The sequence below is a fragment of the Chiloscyllium plagiosum genome, unplaced genomic scaffold (genome assembly GCF_037043375.1).
Source record: "Chiloscyllium plagiosum isolate Xiang-an unplaced genomic scaffold, Cpla_swu_hap1 HiC_scaffold_21, whole genome shotgun sequence".
In the NCBI taxonomy this organism is placed as follows: Eukaryota; Metazoa; Chordata; class Chondrichthyes; order Orectolobiformes; family Hemiscylliidae; genus Chiloscyllium; species Chiloscyllium plagiosum.
In genome coordinates, this window is record NW_028270159.1 from 50,749,590 (window position 1) to 50,764,208 (window position 14,619).

Below are 14,619 nucleotides of genomic sequence, written 5' to 3' on the forward strand. Positions count from 1 at the left end.
GACACTGTCAGAGGGTCAGTGCTGAGGGAGTCGACACTGTCGGAGGGTCAGTGCTGAGGGAGTGCCGCACTGTCGGAGGGTCAGTGCTGAGGCAGGGCCGCACTGTCGGAGGGTCAGTGCTGAGGGAGTGCCGCACTGTCGGAGGGTCAGTGCTGAGGGAGTGCCGCACTGTCGGAGGGTCAGTGCTGAGGGAGTGGGCACTGTCGGAGGGTCAGTGCTGAGGAAGTGGGCACTGTCGGAGGGTCAGTGCTGAGGGAGTGGGCACTGTCGGAAGGCCAGTGCTGAGGGAGTGGACACTGTCGGAGAGTTAGTGCTGAGGGAGTGCCGCACTGTCGGAGGGTCAGTGCTGTGGGTGTGCCGCACTGTCAGAGGGTCAGTGCAGAGGGAGTGGGCACTGACGGAGGGTCAGTGCTGAGGGTATGCCGCACAGTCCGAGGGTCATTGCTGAGGGAGTGCCGCACTGTCAGAAGGTCAGTGCTGAGGGAGTGGACACTGTCGGAGGGTCAGTGCTAAGGGAGTGCCGCACAGTCCGAGGGTCATTGCTGAGGGAGTGCCGCACTGTCAGAAGGTCAGTGCTGAGGGAGTGGACACTGTCGGAGGGTCAGTGCTGAGGGAGTACCGCACTGTCGGAGGGTCAGTGCTGAGAGAGTGGGCACTGTTGGAGGGTCAGTGCTGAGGGAGTGCCGCACTTAAGGAGGGTCAGTGCTAAGGGAGTGCCGCACAGTCCGAGGGTCAGTGCTGAGGGAGTGCTGCACTGTTTGAGGGTCAGTGCTGAGGGAGTGCCGCACTGTCGGAGGGTCAGTGCTGAGGGAGTGGGCACTGTCGGAGCGTCAGTGCTGAGGGAGCACCGCACTGGCGGAGGGGGCGGTGCTGAGGGAGTGGGCACTGTCGGAGGGTCAGTGCTGAGGGAGCGCCGCACTGTAGGAGGGTCAGTGCTGAGAGAGTGGTCACTGTTGGAGGGTCAGTGCTCAGGGAGTGCCGCACTGAAGGAGGGTCAGTGCTAAGGGAGTGCCGCACAGTCCGAGGGTCAGTGCTGAGGGAGTGCCGCACTGTCGGAGGGTCAGTGCTGTGGGTGTGCCGCACTGTCAGAGGGTCAGTGCAGAGGGAGTGGGCACTGTCGAATGGCCAGCGCTGAGGGAGTGGGCACTGTCGGAGGTTCAGTACTGAGGGAGCGCCGCACTGTTGGAGGGTCAGTGCTGAGGGAGTGCCCCCATGTCGGAGGGTCAGTGCTGAGGGAGTGGGCACTGTTGGAGGGTCTGTGCTGAGGGAGTGCCGCACTGTCGGTGGGGTCAGTGCTGAAGGAGTGCCGCACTGTTGGAGAGTCAGTGCTGAGGGAGTGCCGCACTGTCGGAGGGTCAGTGCTGAGGGAGTGGACACTGTCGGAGAGTCAGTGCTGAGGGAGTGCCGCTTTGTCGGAGGGTCAGTGCTGTGGGCTTGCCGCACTGTCAGATGGTCAGTGCAGAGGGAGTGCCGCACTGTCGGAGTGTCCGTGCTAAGGTAGTGGGTACTGTCGGAGGGTCTGTGCTGAGTGAGTGCCGCACTGTCGGAGGGGAAGTGCTAAGGCCGTGTCGCAATGTTGGAGGGTCAGTGCTGAGGGAGAGCCGCACTGTGGTAGAGTCAATGCTGAGGGAGTGGGCACTGACGGAGGGTCAGTGCTGAAGTAGAGCCGCAATATCGGAGGGTCAGCGCTGAAGGAGTGCCGCACTGTCGGAGGGTCAGTGCTGAGGGAGTGCCGCACTGTCGGAGGGTCAGTGCTGAAGTAGAGCTGCAATATCGGAGGGTCAGTGCTGAAGGAGCGCCGCACTGTCGGAAGTTTAGTGCTAAGGGAGTGCCGCACTGTCGGAGGGTCAGTGCTGAGCTAGTGCCGCACTGTCGGAGGGTCAGTGTTGAGGGAGTGGGCACTGTCGGAGGGTCAGTGCTGAGGGAGTGGGCACTGTCGGAGGATCAGTGCTGAAAGAGTGGGCACTGTCGGAGGGTCAGTGCTGAGGGAGTGCCGCACTGTCGGAGGGTCGGTGCTGAGGGAGTGCCGCACTGTCGGAGGGTCAGTGCTGAGGGAGTGGGCACTGTCGGAGGGTCAGTGCTGAGGGAGTGGGCACTGTCAGAGGGTCAGTGCTGAGGGAGTGGGCACTGTCAGAGGGTCAGTGCTGAGGGAGTGCCGCACTGTCGGAGGGTCAGTGCTGAGGGAGTGCCGCACTGTCGGAGGGTCAGTGCTGAGGGAGTGCCGCACTGTCGGAGGTTCAGTGCTGAGGGAGTGCCGCACTGTCGGAGGGTCAGTGCTGAGGAAGCGCCGCACTGTCGGAGGTTCAGTGCTGAGGGAGTGCCGCACTGTCGGAGGGTCAATGCTGAGGGAGTGCCGCACTGTCGGAGGGGGCGGTGCTGACTCTCTGACACTGCCGCACCCCCTCCGCCCTGACCAGAGCATTGTCCCTCTCCCCTGTCCCCTCCCCCCGGTGACGTACGCCCCCCTGTCCCGCTGCTCAAAGCTGTGATTGGACCGCGCGCTGCTGGACACCTGGACGCCCGGAGTCCGCGGTGCTCATTGGCTGTGGGGTTGTTTGTTTTCTCCGAAGGTGGTGGGGGGGGAACCGTTGTTGCTCGGCAACGACGTGAGCCGCGTGCGCGCCGTCTGGTGGGTAACGTCCTCGCGTAGCGTGCCGGTTGCTATGGGTTGCCATGGCGCCGCGTGAGACTGGAGTGAACCTCGGCGCGAGAGCCAGGTGTGAGAGAGAGAGAGAGAGAGAGCGCGAGCCCGCGCGCGAGGGCGGGAAAGAGGCTCAGGTGAGAGTCCGCGGAGCGCGCGAGGGCGGGAAATATAACATGGGGCATAGGGTGGGGGGGTACACTGGCTGGGCAAGGACAGCATTGACAGGGTGGGGGGTCCACTGGCTGGGCAAGGACAGCATTGACAGGGTGGGGAGTCCACTGGCTGGGCAAGGACAGCATTGACAGGGTGGGGAGTCCACTGGCTGGGCAAGGACAGCATTGACAGGGTGGGGAGTCCACTGGCTGGGCAAGGACAGCATTGACAGGGTGGGGGGGTCCACTGGCTGGGCAAGGACAGCATTGACAGGGTGGGGGGGTCCACTGGCTGGGCAAGGACAGCATTGACAGGGTGGGGGGGTACACTGGCTGGGCAAGGACAGCATTGACAGGGTGGGGGGGTACACTGGCTGGGCAAGGACAGCATTGACAGGGTGGGGGGGTACACTGGCTGGGCAAGGACAGCATTGACAGGGTGGGGGTACACTGCCAGGTGGAGGGACACATGGCATAGAGTCATAGAGATCTACAGCATGGAAGCAGACCCTTCGGCCCAACCTGTCCATGCTGACCAGATATCCCAACCCAACCACCTGCCAGCACCCGGCCCATATCCCTCTGAAGCCTTCTTATTCATCTACCCATCCAGATGCCTTTTAAATGTAATTGTCACAGCCTTCACCACTTCCTCTGGCAGCTCATTCCATACACACCACCCACTGTGTGAAGAAGTTGCCGCTTAGTTGCCTTTTAAATCTTTCTTCTTTCACCTTAAACCCATGCCTTGGACTCCGCTATCCTAGTGGAAATACCTTGACTGTTCACCTTACCCATGCCCCTCATGATTTTATACACCTTCATTAGGTCATCCCTCAGCATCAAAGCTCCAGGGAAAACAGCCCCAGCCTATTCAGCCTCTCGTTATAGCTCAAAACCCCCAAATCTGGCAACATCCTTGTACATCTTTTCTGAACCCTTTCAAGTTTCACAACATCCTTCCCAAGAAAGGGAGACTTGAATTGAAAGACCAAAGTGGCTGAACCAATTTCCTGTACAGCCACATGACATTCCACCTTCTATATTCAATGCACTGACCAATAAAGGCCTTCTTCACTCCCCTGTCTACTTACGACTCTACCTTCAAGGAATTATGAACCTGTATGGCAACGCTCCTCAGGACCCTACCATTAAGCGTATAAGTCCTCCCCATATTTTCCCTTACCAAAATACAGCAACTAACATTTATCTAAATTAAACACCACCTGCTACTCATCAGCCCCTTGGCCCAATTGACCACCATGGATATCCAATCCCTCTACACCTCCATCCGCCAAGACCAGGGCCTCCAAGCCCTCCGTTTTTTCCTCTCCAGATGTCCCCAACAGTACCCTTCCACCGACACTCTCATTCGTTTGGCCGAACTGGTCCTCACCCTTAACAATTTCTCCTTTGAATCCTCCCACTTCCTCCAGACCAAAGGGGTAGCCATGGGCACACGTATGGGCCCCAGCTATGCCTGTCTCTTTGTTGGCTACGTAGAACAGTTGATCTTCCGTAATTACACCGGCACCACTCCCCACCTCTTCCTCCGCTACATTGATGACTGCATTGGCGCCACCTCGTGCTCCCGCGAGGAGGTTGAGCAATTCATCAACTTCACCAACACATTCCACCCTGACCTTAAATTTACCTGGACCATCTCTGACACCTCCCTCTAGCTTATCTCTCCACGCTCCAGGCTCACTGCCTTTATTCCTGATGAAGGGCTTTTGCCCGAAACGTCGATTTCGAAGCTCCCAGATGCTGCCTGAACTGCTGTGCTCTTCCAGCACCACTAATCCAGAATCTGGTTTCCAGTCATCGATGTAGCGGAGGAAAAGGTGGGGGGTGGTGCCAGTGTAGTTGCGGAAGATGGATTGTTCCACATATCCTACGAAGAGGCAGGCATAGCTGGGGCCCATGCGGGTGCCCATGGCTACTCCTTTCGTTTGGAGGAAGTGGGAGGATTGGAAAGAGAAGTTGTTCAGGGTGAGGACCGGTTCAGTCAGTCGAAGGAGGGTGTCAGTGGAAGGGTACTGGTAGGTACGGCGGGAAAGGAAGAAGCAGAGAGCTTTGAGTCCTTCGTGATGGGGGATGGAGGTGTATAGGGACTGGATGTCCATGGTGAAAATAAGGCGTTGGGGACCGGGGAAGCGAAAATCATGGAGCAGGTGGAGGGCGTGGGTGGTGTCCCGAACGTAGGTGGGGAGTTCTTAGACTAAGGGGGACAGGACCATGTCGAGGTATGCGGAGATGAGTTCGGTGGGGCAGGAGCAGGCGGAGACAATGGGTCGGCCGGGGCAGTCACGTTTGTGGATTTTGGGCAGGAGGTAGAAGCGGGGTTGTGGGACTATGAGGTTGGAGGCGGTGGATGGGAGGTCCCCTGAGGTGATGAGGTTATGGATGGTCTGGGAGATGATGGTTTGGTGGTGGGGGGTGGGGTCATGGTCAAGGGGGCAGTAGGAGGAGGTATCTGCGAGCTGGCGTTTGGCCTCAGCGTTGTAGAGGTCGGTGCGCCAAACTACTACCGCGCCTCCCTTGTCTGCTGGTTTGATAGTGAGGTTGGGGTTGTAACGGAGGGAGTGGAGAAATAGTCAAGCAAGGATTTGGGATAGTTAACAAATGCTGGCCGTGTTTGTGACATCCACATCCAAGAAAGAATAAACAAACAGGTGGCCTGATGCAGGATTCATCTTTCCAGCAAAACTTGTGCGATAAAGATGCTGGTGGTGACTTCTTACATAACATCCCTGCCCCTGCCAGCTCTGTTGCAGACATTGGCATTTCTGAGTCTGTGCAATTTTGAAGGACTCTATTCCGTTTTACTATAAAATGTGCTTCACAGTTCCTTTGAGGAATTGTGAACCATGCAGGACCTCTCATCTGGAGTCAGGAACCAAAACAAATTTTGTATTCTCTTTGAAGAGTGTTGCTACCCTTATTCTCTCACCAAACTGCCAACGAGCCTCAGGCACTCAAAGTTCCACTGAGGAAATTGTCTATCCGCGTCACATCTCTTAACCTTGTCCTAAATCTTGTAACACAGATGTCTGAGTAGCTGTTCAAACTATCTCTGTTGATTCAGTTGCCAGTTGGCCTGATTATGTATGCTTGAAGCTCTAAGAATCACAAATCAGTCTGGATCCGCAGTCTGTTTAATCTATTGCAAAAGGGAGAGCTAGCTTTGTGCCTATTGGCATCTTTATTACCTGTTGTGGTTCTGTTCGCTGAGCTAGGAATTTGTGTTGCAGACGTTTCGTCCCCTGTCTAGGTGACATCCTCAGTGCTTGGGAGCCTCCTGTGAAGCGCTTCTGTGATGTTTCCTCCGGCATTTATAGTGATTTGTATCTGCCGCTTCCGGTTGTCAGTTCCAGCTGTCCGCTGCAGTGGCCGGTATATTGGGTCCGAATATATACAAATCTTCTCCCAAACTTTGAATCTTTATTACCTTATAATAATCCATTTTCTTTGAGGTGGTAAATGAATGCCTGAATGCATATTTATTTGTATTTCAAACACATTCTCATATGACTGCGTTGATTGGTTGTGTACCAACTGGATGCTGGGTGAATGAGGACATCAGGGAAATAGAAGTGTGCATAAGAAGTGAGGGAACATACAGGGGACATGGGATGGACAGAGGGGTGAGTACTAGAGGGCTCAACAACTATGGTTAGAACTCAGCCAATATCCCATTATGTAGAGGAGACCCTCAAAACTCTCAACCTTACCGTCTACCCAATTCCATTGGTGCCTGTGAAGACACACTAATCTGCAGTCCATAACTGTTTCCTGACATGGTTTTTTTTTGTGTGTGTGTGTGCAGATGTGAGACACATTGAAAGACAACAGGTGTATAAATCTTTATTCAATTTCCACCACCAGGTGGAAGGGAAACACCCAAGTGGCCAGTGACAAGCAGTGCCCTTTTCATCAAAGGGCAATGCTGTGTGATCAAACAGTGAAGAGCAGGGCAGGGATTAAATCAAAAGAGTTAGAGAGGGAAATAATGCACTCCACTCCCTGCAGTGCCCACCTCTCCCTGAAAATCTTGAGGGTATTGGTGGATACCGCGTGCTTCATCTCCAGGGACACCCAGGCTCTTCCTGACATTAAGTAGAGGCCTCTCAAGTTAGTATTAACACCTCTACACAATTTAGTAGGAAAACCATGCTACATAGAAATCCCTCACAAATGCTTGTCTGTTTTGTTATAATTAACTTGGTTAGAGACAAGAAAATACTGCAGATGCTGGAATTCAAAGGAGACAGCAGGAGGCTGGAGGAACACAGCAAGCCAGGCAGCATCAGGAGGTGCAGAAGTCGAAGTTTTGGGACATGAGAAGGGTTACACCTGAAACGTCAACTTCTCTACCTCCTGATGCTGCCTGGCTTGCTGTGTTCCTCCAGCCTCCTGTCTACTTTGTTATAATTAACCACAGCATTTGGCTATTATTGTATTTTTGACAAAACTTTGAAGTATCTTTGGTCATTGTAAACCTTTGAAAGCCAGTAGCTTTCATTTCTTTTTCCCTGTTGGCACCTCCTTGCATCAGTTACTGCTGATTTGTATATTTGTGGATAGCACATAACAAGGCATATTCTATTTTGTCAGCTAGCTGTTATTACCATTGTTGGGCTGGAATAATTTATCCAATGGTATGGCTAGCTGTGGTGCACGTGTCCTCAGCTCTTATCGAGTCCATAGAAATCACAGCATGGAAGCAGATCCTTCGGTCCAACTCATCTGCACTGTCCCATTTGCCAACATTTAGCCCATTTTCCTCAATCCTTCCAATTCATATTCATATACCCATCCCAGATATCTTTTAAATGTTGTAATTGTACCAACCTCCACTACTTCCTCTAGCAGCTCGTTCTATACATGTACCACCTTCTGCACGAAAAAGTTACCCTTCAAGGTCCTTTTTAATCTTTATTGCTGGAACAGCACAGCAGGTCAGGCAGCATCCAGGGAACAGGAGATTCAACGTTTCGGGCACAGGCCCTTCTGATTCCTGAAGAAGGGCCTGTGCCCGAAACGTCGAATCTCCTGTTTCTGGATGCTGCCTGACCTGCTGTGCTGTTCCAGCAATAAAGTTTCAACTTTGATCTCCAGCATCTGCAGACCTCACTTTCTCCTTTTTAATCTTTCCCTTCTCATCTCAAACTTATGCCTTTTAGTTTTGTTCTCCCGCCCAAGGAAAAAGACCTATGCTATTCACCCTATCAATGTTCCCCATGATTTCTTAAACCTCTCTAACGTCACCCCTCAGCTCCAATACTCCAGGAAAATTGGCGTAATTGCTTTTTCTGTGCTCAGTGTTTTGTGTTGTGATGTAGAGATTGTTGGTCTTTGGTCTTTGTGGTTGTAAAATTTTTGGAATGAGCTTGAGTATGGTTTTCCACTTCATGATTTTAAATGCTTGGCCCTTGTCATCTTGTGCTGGGTGCTGTCATGGTTGAGAAAGTAGATGGACTGTCACTTTGACCTAGCTGTCAACTGTTTTTCTTTTTTCAACTTCTCCCATTTTCTTGGAGTCGCCACAATGCTGGACGATAGCACATCCCCATTTGTCAGTGCTTCTGACAATCCTACAGCTTTGAAATCTCATACCACCACATCTTTTCATCTGATCTCGGGCCTTCCCCCTTACTATACATGTCCGACTTGTTTTTTGGATTGTGGACTGAAATAGGAAAAGCCAAGGATTGTAGAAAGGATCACTGTACTTTTTGAAAGCTGAAACCATGTAAGAAGCTCTTAAATTTCTTTGAGGAGTTTTAAAACCCATTTTTATGAAAAGAACCCATGCTGACATTGAGTGAGTTGCAACTGCAAGAAAATTGTCTTGCAGAACCTCCCTTTCAGCATCAGCTTCTGGCACACGATACTTCAATGCACTTCATCAGTTTCTGCAACCAGAGCTAATCTGTTGCTTAATTTCGGTTTTGATGTTTCATCTGCTCTCATCACTAACCCGAGGTACTTAGAACTGCTCAATTTTTCCAGAAATGGTTTTACACCTTCACCTTGATTCCCTTCCCGTGGGTCAAAAATGGCAGTCCATATTTTAAAAATTCACTTACGGGACGTGAACATCATTGTCTGACCAGGATTTTATTGCCCATGCTAGTTGCCCTTGAGAAGGTTGTCTGCAAAAGCTGTAGATTGACCCACAATACTCTTAGGGAAGGTTATTTAGGATTTTGACCTAGCGGCACTGGAGGGATGTCAATATATTTCCAAGTCCGGATGATGAGTGGCTTGGAGGGGAACTTGTAGGTGGCGACCGTCCAACGTAGTTGCTGCCCTCCTCCTTCTAGCTGGAGGTGACCAGGTGTGTGCTGGTGTAGAATTCAGAATTAGATTTATTGTCGCATGCACTCAAGTTACAAAAGAGTGAAAAGTGCACAATGTTGTCAACACACAGCACCATTTTAGGTACAAAGTACCGAGCTACAAGCTTAGGTCCAATAAATGGAGGATATAGAGAAAAAAAAGTTGAGCTACACTGCAGATATATGCAGTATAACTAAGGAAAATAAGAATTAAAGCTAAAAAGATAGACATTACAGTATTTAGCAATTTTTGAGAAGATTGTAGCTCAGGCTGATAAGTCTGTAGGTTAGCTTGCTGAGCTTGAAGGTTTGTTTTCAAATGTTTCATCATCAGTGAGAGTCTCTGGTGAAGTGCTGGTGATATGTCTCGCCTCTCTATTTATAGATTTTGATTTCTTAAGGTGGATAATGACATTTCTATGTCTCCTCTGCCCTCCGGCCCCTGTCCCCTCTGCCCTCTGGCCCCTGCCTGCACTCCCCTCCGGTCCCCTGCCTCCTCTGCCCTCCGGGCCCCCTTCCCGCGCTCCCCTCCGGGCCCCCTTCCCCCGCTCCCCTCCGGGCCCCCTTCCCCCGCTCCCCTCCGGGCCCCCTTCCCCCGCTCCCCTCCGGGCCCCCTTCCCCCGCTCCCCTCCGGGCCCCCTTCCCCCGCTCCCCTCCGGGCCCCCTTCCCCCGCTCCCCTCCGGGCCCCCTTCCCGCGCTCCCCTCCGGGCCCCCTTCCCGCGCTCCCCTCCGGGCCCCCTTCCCGCGCTCCCCTCCGGGCCCCCTTCCCGCGCTCCCCTCCGGGCCCCCTTCCCGCGCTCCCCTCCGGGCCCCCTTCCCGCGCTCCCCTCCGGGCCCCCTTCCCGCGCTCCCCTCCGGGCCCCCTTCCCGCGCTCCCCTCCGGGCCCCCTTCCCGCGCTCCCCTCCGGGCCCCCTTCCCGCGCTCCCCTCCGGGCCCCCTTCCCGCGCTCCCCTCCGGGCCCCCTTCCCGCGCTCCCCTCCGGGCCCCCTTCCCGCGCTCCCCTCCGGGCCCCCTTCCCGCGCTCCCCTCCGGGCCCCCTTCCCGCGCTCCCCTCCGGGCCCCCTTCCCGCGCTCCCCTCCGGGCCCCCTTCCCGCGCTCCCCTCCGGGCCCCCTTCCCGCGCTCCCCTCCGGGCCCCCTTCCCGCGCTCCCCTCCGGGCCCCCTTCCCCCGCTCCCCTCCGGGCCCCCTTCCCCCGTTCCCCTCCGGGCCCCCTTCCCCCGCTCCCCTCCGGGCCCCCTTCCCCCGCTCCCCTCCGGGCCCCCTTCCCCCGCTCCCCTCCGGGCCCCCTTCCCGCGCTCCCCTCCGGGCCCCCTTCCCGCGCTCCCCTCCGGGCCCCCTTCCCGCGCTCCCCTCCGGGCCCCCTTCCCGCGCTCCCCTCCGGGCCCCCTTCCCGCGCTCCCCTCCGGGCCCCCTTCCCGCGCTCCCCTCCGGGCCCCCTTCCCGCGCTCCCCTCCGGGCCCCCTTCCCGCGCTCCCCTCCGGGCCCCCTTCCCGCGCTCCCCTCCGGGCCCCCTTCCCGCGCTCCCCTCCGGGCCCCCTTCCCGCGCTCCCCTCCGGGCCCCCTTCCCGCGCTCCCCTCCGGGCCCCCTTCCCGCGCTCCCCTCCGGGCCCCCTGCCCGCGCTCCCCTCCGGGCCCCCTGCCCGCGCTCCCCTCCGGGCCCCCTGCCCGCGCTCCCCTCCGGGCCCCCTGCCCGCGCTCCCCTCCGGGCCCCCTGCCCGCGCTCCCCTCCGGGCCCCCTGCCCGCGCTCCCCTCCGGGCCCCCTGCCCGCGCTCCCCTCCGGGCCCCCTGCCCGCGCTCCCCACCGGGCCCCCTGCCCGCGCTCCCCACCGGGCCCCCTGCCCGCGCTCCCCACCGGGCCCCTGCCCCCGACCCTGCTCCCCTCCCTGCTCCTTCCCCCGCTCCCCTCCGTGCCCCACTCCGCTCTGGGCCATGGACAGCTCCATTTGTGGCTGTCAGATCTGTAAGGGTTTGGATAATTGTGTTCTTCCCTCTTGTTGGTTCCCTTACCACCTGCTGCAGACACAATTAGCAACTATGTCCCTTTGGACCCGACCAGCTCAATTGGGAATGCTGCTGCTGAGCCACCCTTGGGTGGTGAACATCGAAATCCCCACCCAGAGTATATTTTTCACCCTTGTCATCATCAATGTTTCCTCCAAATGCTGTTCAAATGGAGGAGCTAAGGGAGGATGGTACAGATAATTAACATGAGGTTTCCTTGCCCATATTTGACCTGATGCCGTGAGCCTGCGTGTGGTCCGGAGTTAATGTCAAGGGCTCCTAAATGGATACCACTGTGCCAACACCTCTGCTGAGTCTGTCCTGCTGGTGGGACAGGACATATTCAGGGATGGTGATGGTGATGGTGATGGTGATGTCTGGGACACTATCTGTATGATATGAGTCCGTGAGTACGACTATCTCAGACTATTGCTTGACTTGTCCAAGAAGCAGTGCTCTCAATTTTGGCTCTACTCCCCAGATCTTGGGCGGCACGGTGGCACAGTGGTTAGCACTGCTGCCTCACAGCGCCTGAGACCCGGGTTCACTTCCCGCCTCAGGCGACTGACTGTGTGGAGTTTGCACGTTCTCCCCGTGTCTGCGTGGGTTTCCTCCGGGTGCTCTGGTTTCCTCCCACAGTCACAAAGATGTGCAGGGTCAGGTGAATTGGCCATGCTAAATTGCCCGTAGTGTTAGGTAATGGGTAAATGTAGGGGTATGGGTGGGTTTCGCTTCGGCGGGTCGGTGTGGACTTGTTGGGCCGAAGGGCCTGTTTCCACACTGTAATGTAATTTAATCTAATCAAAAATCTTAGAAAGGAGGACTTTGCAGGGTCGACAGGGCTGTTTCTACCATCATCTTTTCTGGTGCCTTGGTCAATGCCGGGTCATCCATCTGGTTTCGTATCGTTCTTAAGATTTCGAGGTGATTGATACAGTTGAATGGCACGCTAGGCCATTTCAGGGGCAGTTAAGAGTCCATCCCATTGCTGTGGGTCTGTAGTCACATGTAGGCCAGATGAAATGAGGATGGCAGATTTCTGTTTTTGAATGGCATTAGTGAGTCAGATAGGGTTTTCCGACAATCGGCAACTGTTTTGTGTTGATCAGTAGATTCTTAATTCTGGATATTTTTATAGAATTCCAAGTTCTACCATCTGACTTGGTGGGATTTGAACCCAGGTCCCCAGAACATTAGCTGAGTTTCTGGATTAATACTGTAGTGATAATAATACTCAACCACCACTGCCCCTGAATATCTTGAGTCTTTGGACTTCAGGTCTTCAACACTCTTTGGAATGCATTACTCTATTTCTCCAGATACTCAGCCATGTTCTTATTAAGCCCATCACATCAGTCAATGCCAGTGTCACAGATACCTCCTGTTTCACTCTCTGTGAGAACATCTGAGACAATAGGTATTATTAAACTCTCACTTTCACCCCTGTTGCTTCTTACACTTGTTTGGTCCTCTTTGGATATGTCTTGATGTAATTATATGCACCACTCAGGAACACCATGATCCTTTAGCCTTCCTCCCTAAGCACCTGGTTATAAGCCTTTTCCAAATTGTATTCATCAATCTTCATGTCATGAACTTGGCTGAATTTTTTGAAGAGGTCTGCAGATGCTGGCGATCAGAGCTGAAAATGTGTTGCTGGAAAAACGCAGCAGGTCAGGCAGCATCCAGGGAACAGGAGAATCGACGTTCCTGAAGAAGGGCTTATGCCCGAAACGTCGATTCTCCTGTTCCCTGGATGCTGCCTGACCTGCTGTGCTTTTCCAGCAACACATTTTCAGCTCTGAATTTTTTGAAGAAGCAACAAAGAGGATTGATGAGAGCAGAGCAGTAGATGTGATCTATATGGACTTTAGTAAAGCGTTCAACAAGGTTCCTCATTGGAGACTGGTTAGCAAGGTTTGCTCTCATGGAATACAGGGAGAACTAGCCATTTGGATACAGAACTGGCTCAAAGGTGGAAGACCGAGGGTGGTGGTGGAGGGTTTTTTTTCAGACTGGAGACCTGTGACCGGTGGTGTGCCAAAAGGATCGGTGCTGGGTCCACTACTTTTCATCATTAATAACAGAAGAACATAAGAACTAAGAGCAGGAGGAGGCTGCCTGGCCCTTCGAGCCTGCTCCGCTATTCAATGAGATCATCGCTGGTCTTTTCATGGACTCGGATCTACTTAGCCACGCTGTCACCAGATCCCTTAATTCCTTTATTGTTCAAAAACAAACTGCCTTAGCTTTAAAAATGTTTACTGAAGTAGCACCAGGGCAAGGAATTCCACAGATATAAAACCCACTGGGTGAAGATGTTCCTTCTTGATTCAGTCTTAAATCTGCTCCCTATAATCTTGAGGCTGTGTCCTCTTGTCATAGCTTCACCTGCCAGTGGAAACATCCTATCTACTTCTATCTTATCCATTCCCTTCATAATTTTATATGTTTCTATAAAATCCCCCCATTTTCTTCTGAATTCCAATGAATATAATCCCAATCTACTCAGTCTCTCCTCATAAGTCAACCCCCTCAATTCTGGAATCAACCGAGTGAACCTCCTCTGTACCTCCTCCAGTGCCAGAACATCCTTTCTCAAGTAAGGAGACCAAAACTGCATATGGTGTCCCAGGTGTGGCCTCACCAGCACCCTGTACAGCTGCAACATAATCTCTCTGCTTTTTAAACTCAACCCCTTTAGCAATGAAGGACAAAATTTCATTTGCCTTCCTAATTACTTGTTATCCTTGCAGACCAACCCTCTATGATTCATGCATAAGGACACCCAGGTCTCTCTGCATAGCAGCATGCTGCAATGTTTTACCATTCAAGTAATAAGGCTTTTTACTATTACTCTTACCAAAATGGATGACCTCACACTTATTAACATTGCATTCCATCTGCCAGACCTTTGCCCACTCGCTCAATGTATCTATGTTCCTCTGCAACGTTTCACAGTCCTCTGCACACTTTGTTTTGCCACTTATCTTCGTGTCATCTGCAAATTTTGATACCCTACACATGGTACCCGACTCCAAATCATCTGTATAAATTGTAAATAATTGTGGTCCCAACACCGATCCCCGAGGTACACCACTAGTCACTGATTGCCAGCCAGAATAGCACTCATTTATCCCCACTCTTCCTGTTAGTCAACCAATTCTGTATCCATGCTAATACTTTACCCGTAACACCATGCAGCCTCTTGTGCAGCACCTTGTTAAAAGCCTTTTGGAAATCCAGGTACACCACATCCATGGGACCTGTTGTCTACCTTGATCGTAATGTCTTCAAAGAATTCCGAAAGATTAGTTAAGCCTGACCTGCCCTCCATGAGGGAGGAAGTTTTAAATGAGGAAAGTGTGTCCTGAAGAAGGGCTTATGCCCGAAACGTCGATTCTCCTGTTCCTTGGATGCTGTCTGACCTGCTGCGCTTTTCCAGCAACACATTTTCAGCTCTGCCCTCCATGA

General features: G+C 53.7%; 1 protein-coding gene across 1 annotated transcript in view; it reads left to right on the forward strand.

The window, feature by feature from the left end:
- Positions 1–2,737: 2,737 nt before the first annotated feature.
- The window catches only part of LOC122564642 (uncharacterized), a 609,322-nt gene continuing 597,440 nt past the window's right edge, over positions 2,738–14,619 (forward strand). The window contains exon 1 of the mRNA XM_087998559.1: positions 2,738–2,778. The gene's annotated coding sequence lies outside the window, so the exon portion shown is untranslated. The remainder of the gene's footprint in view (positions 2,779–14,619) is intronic.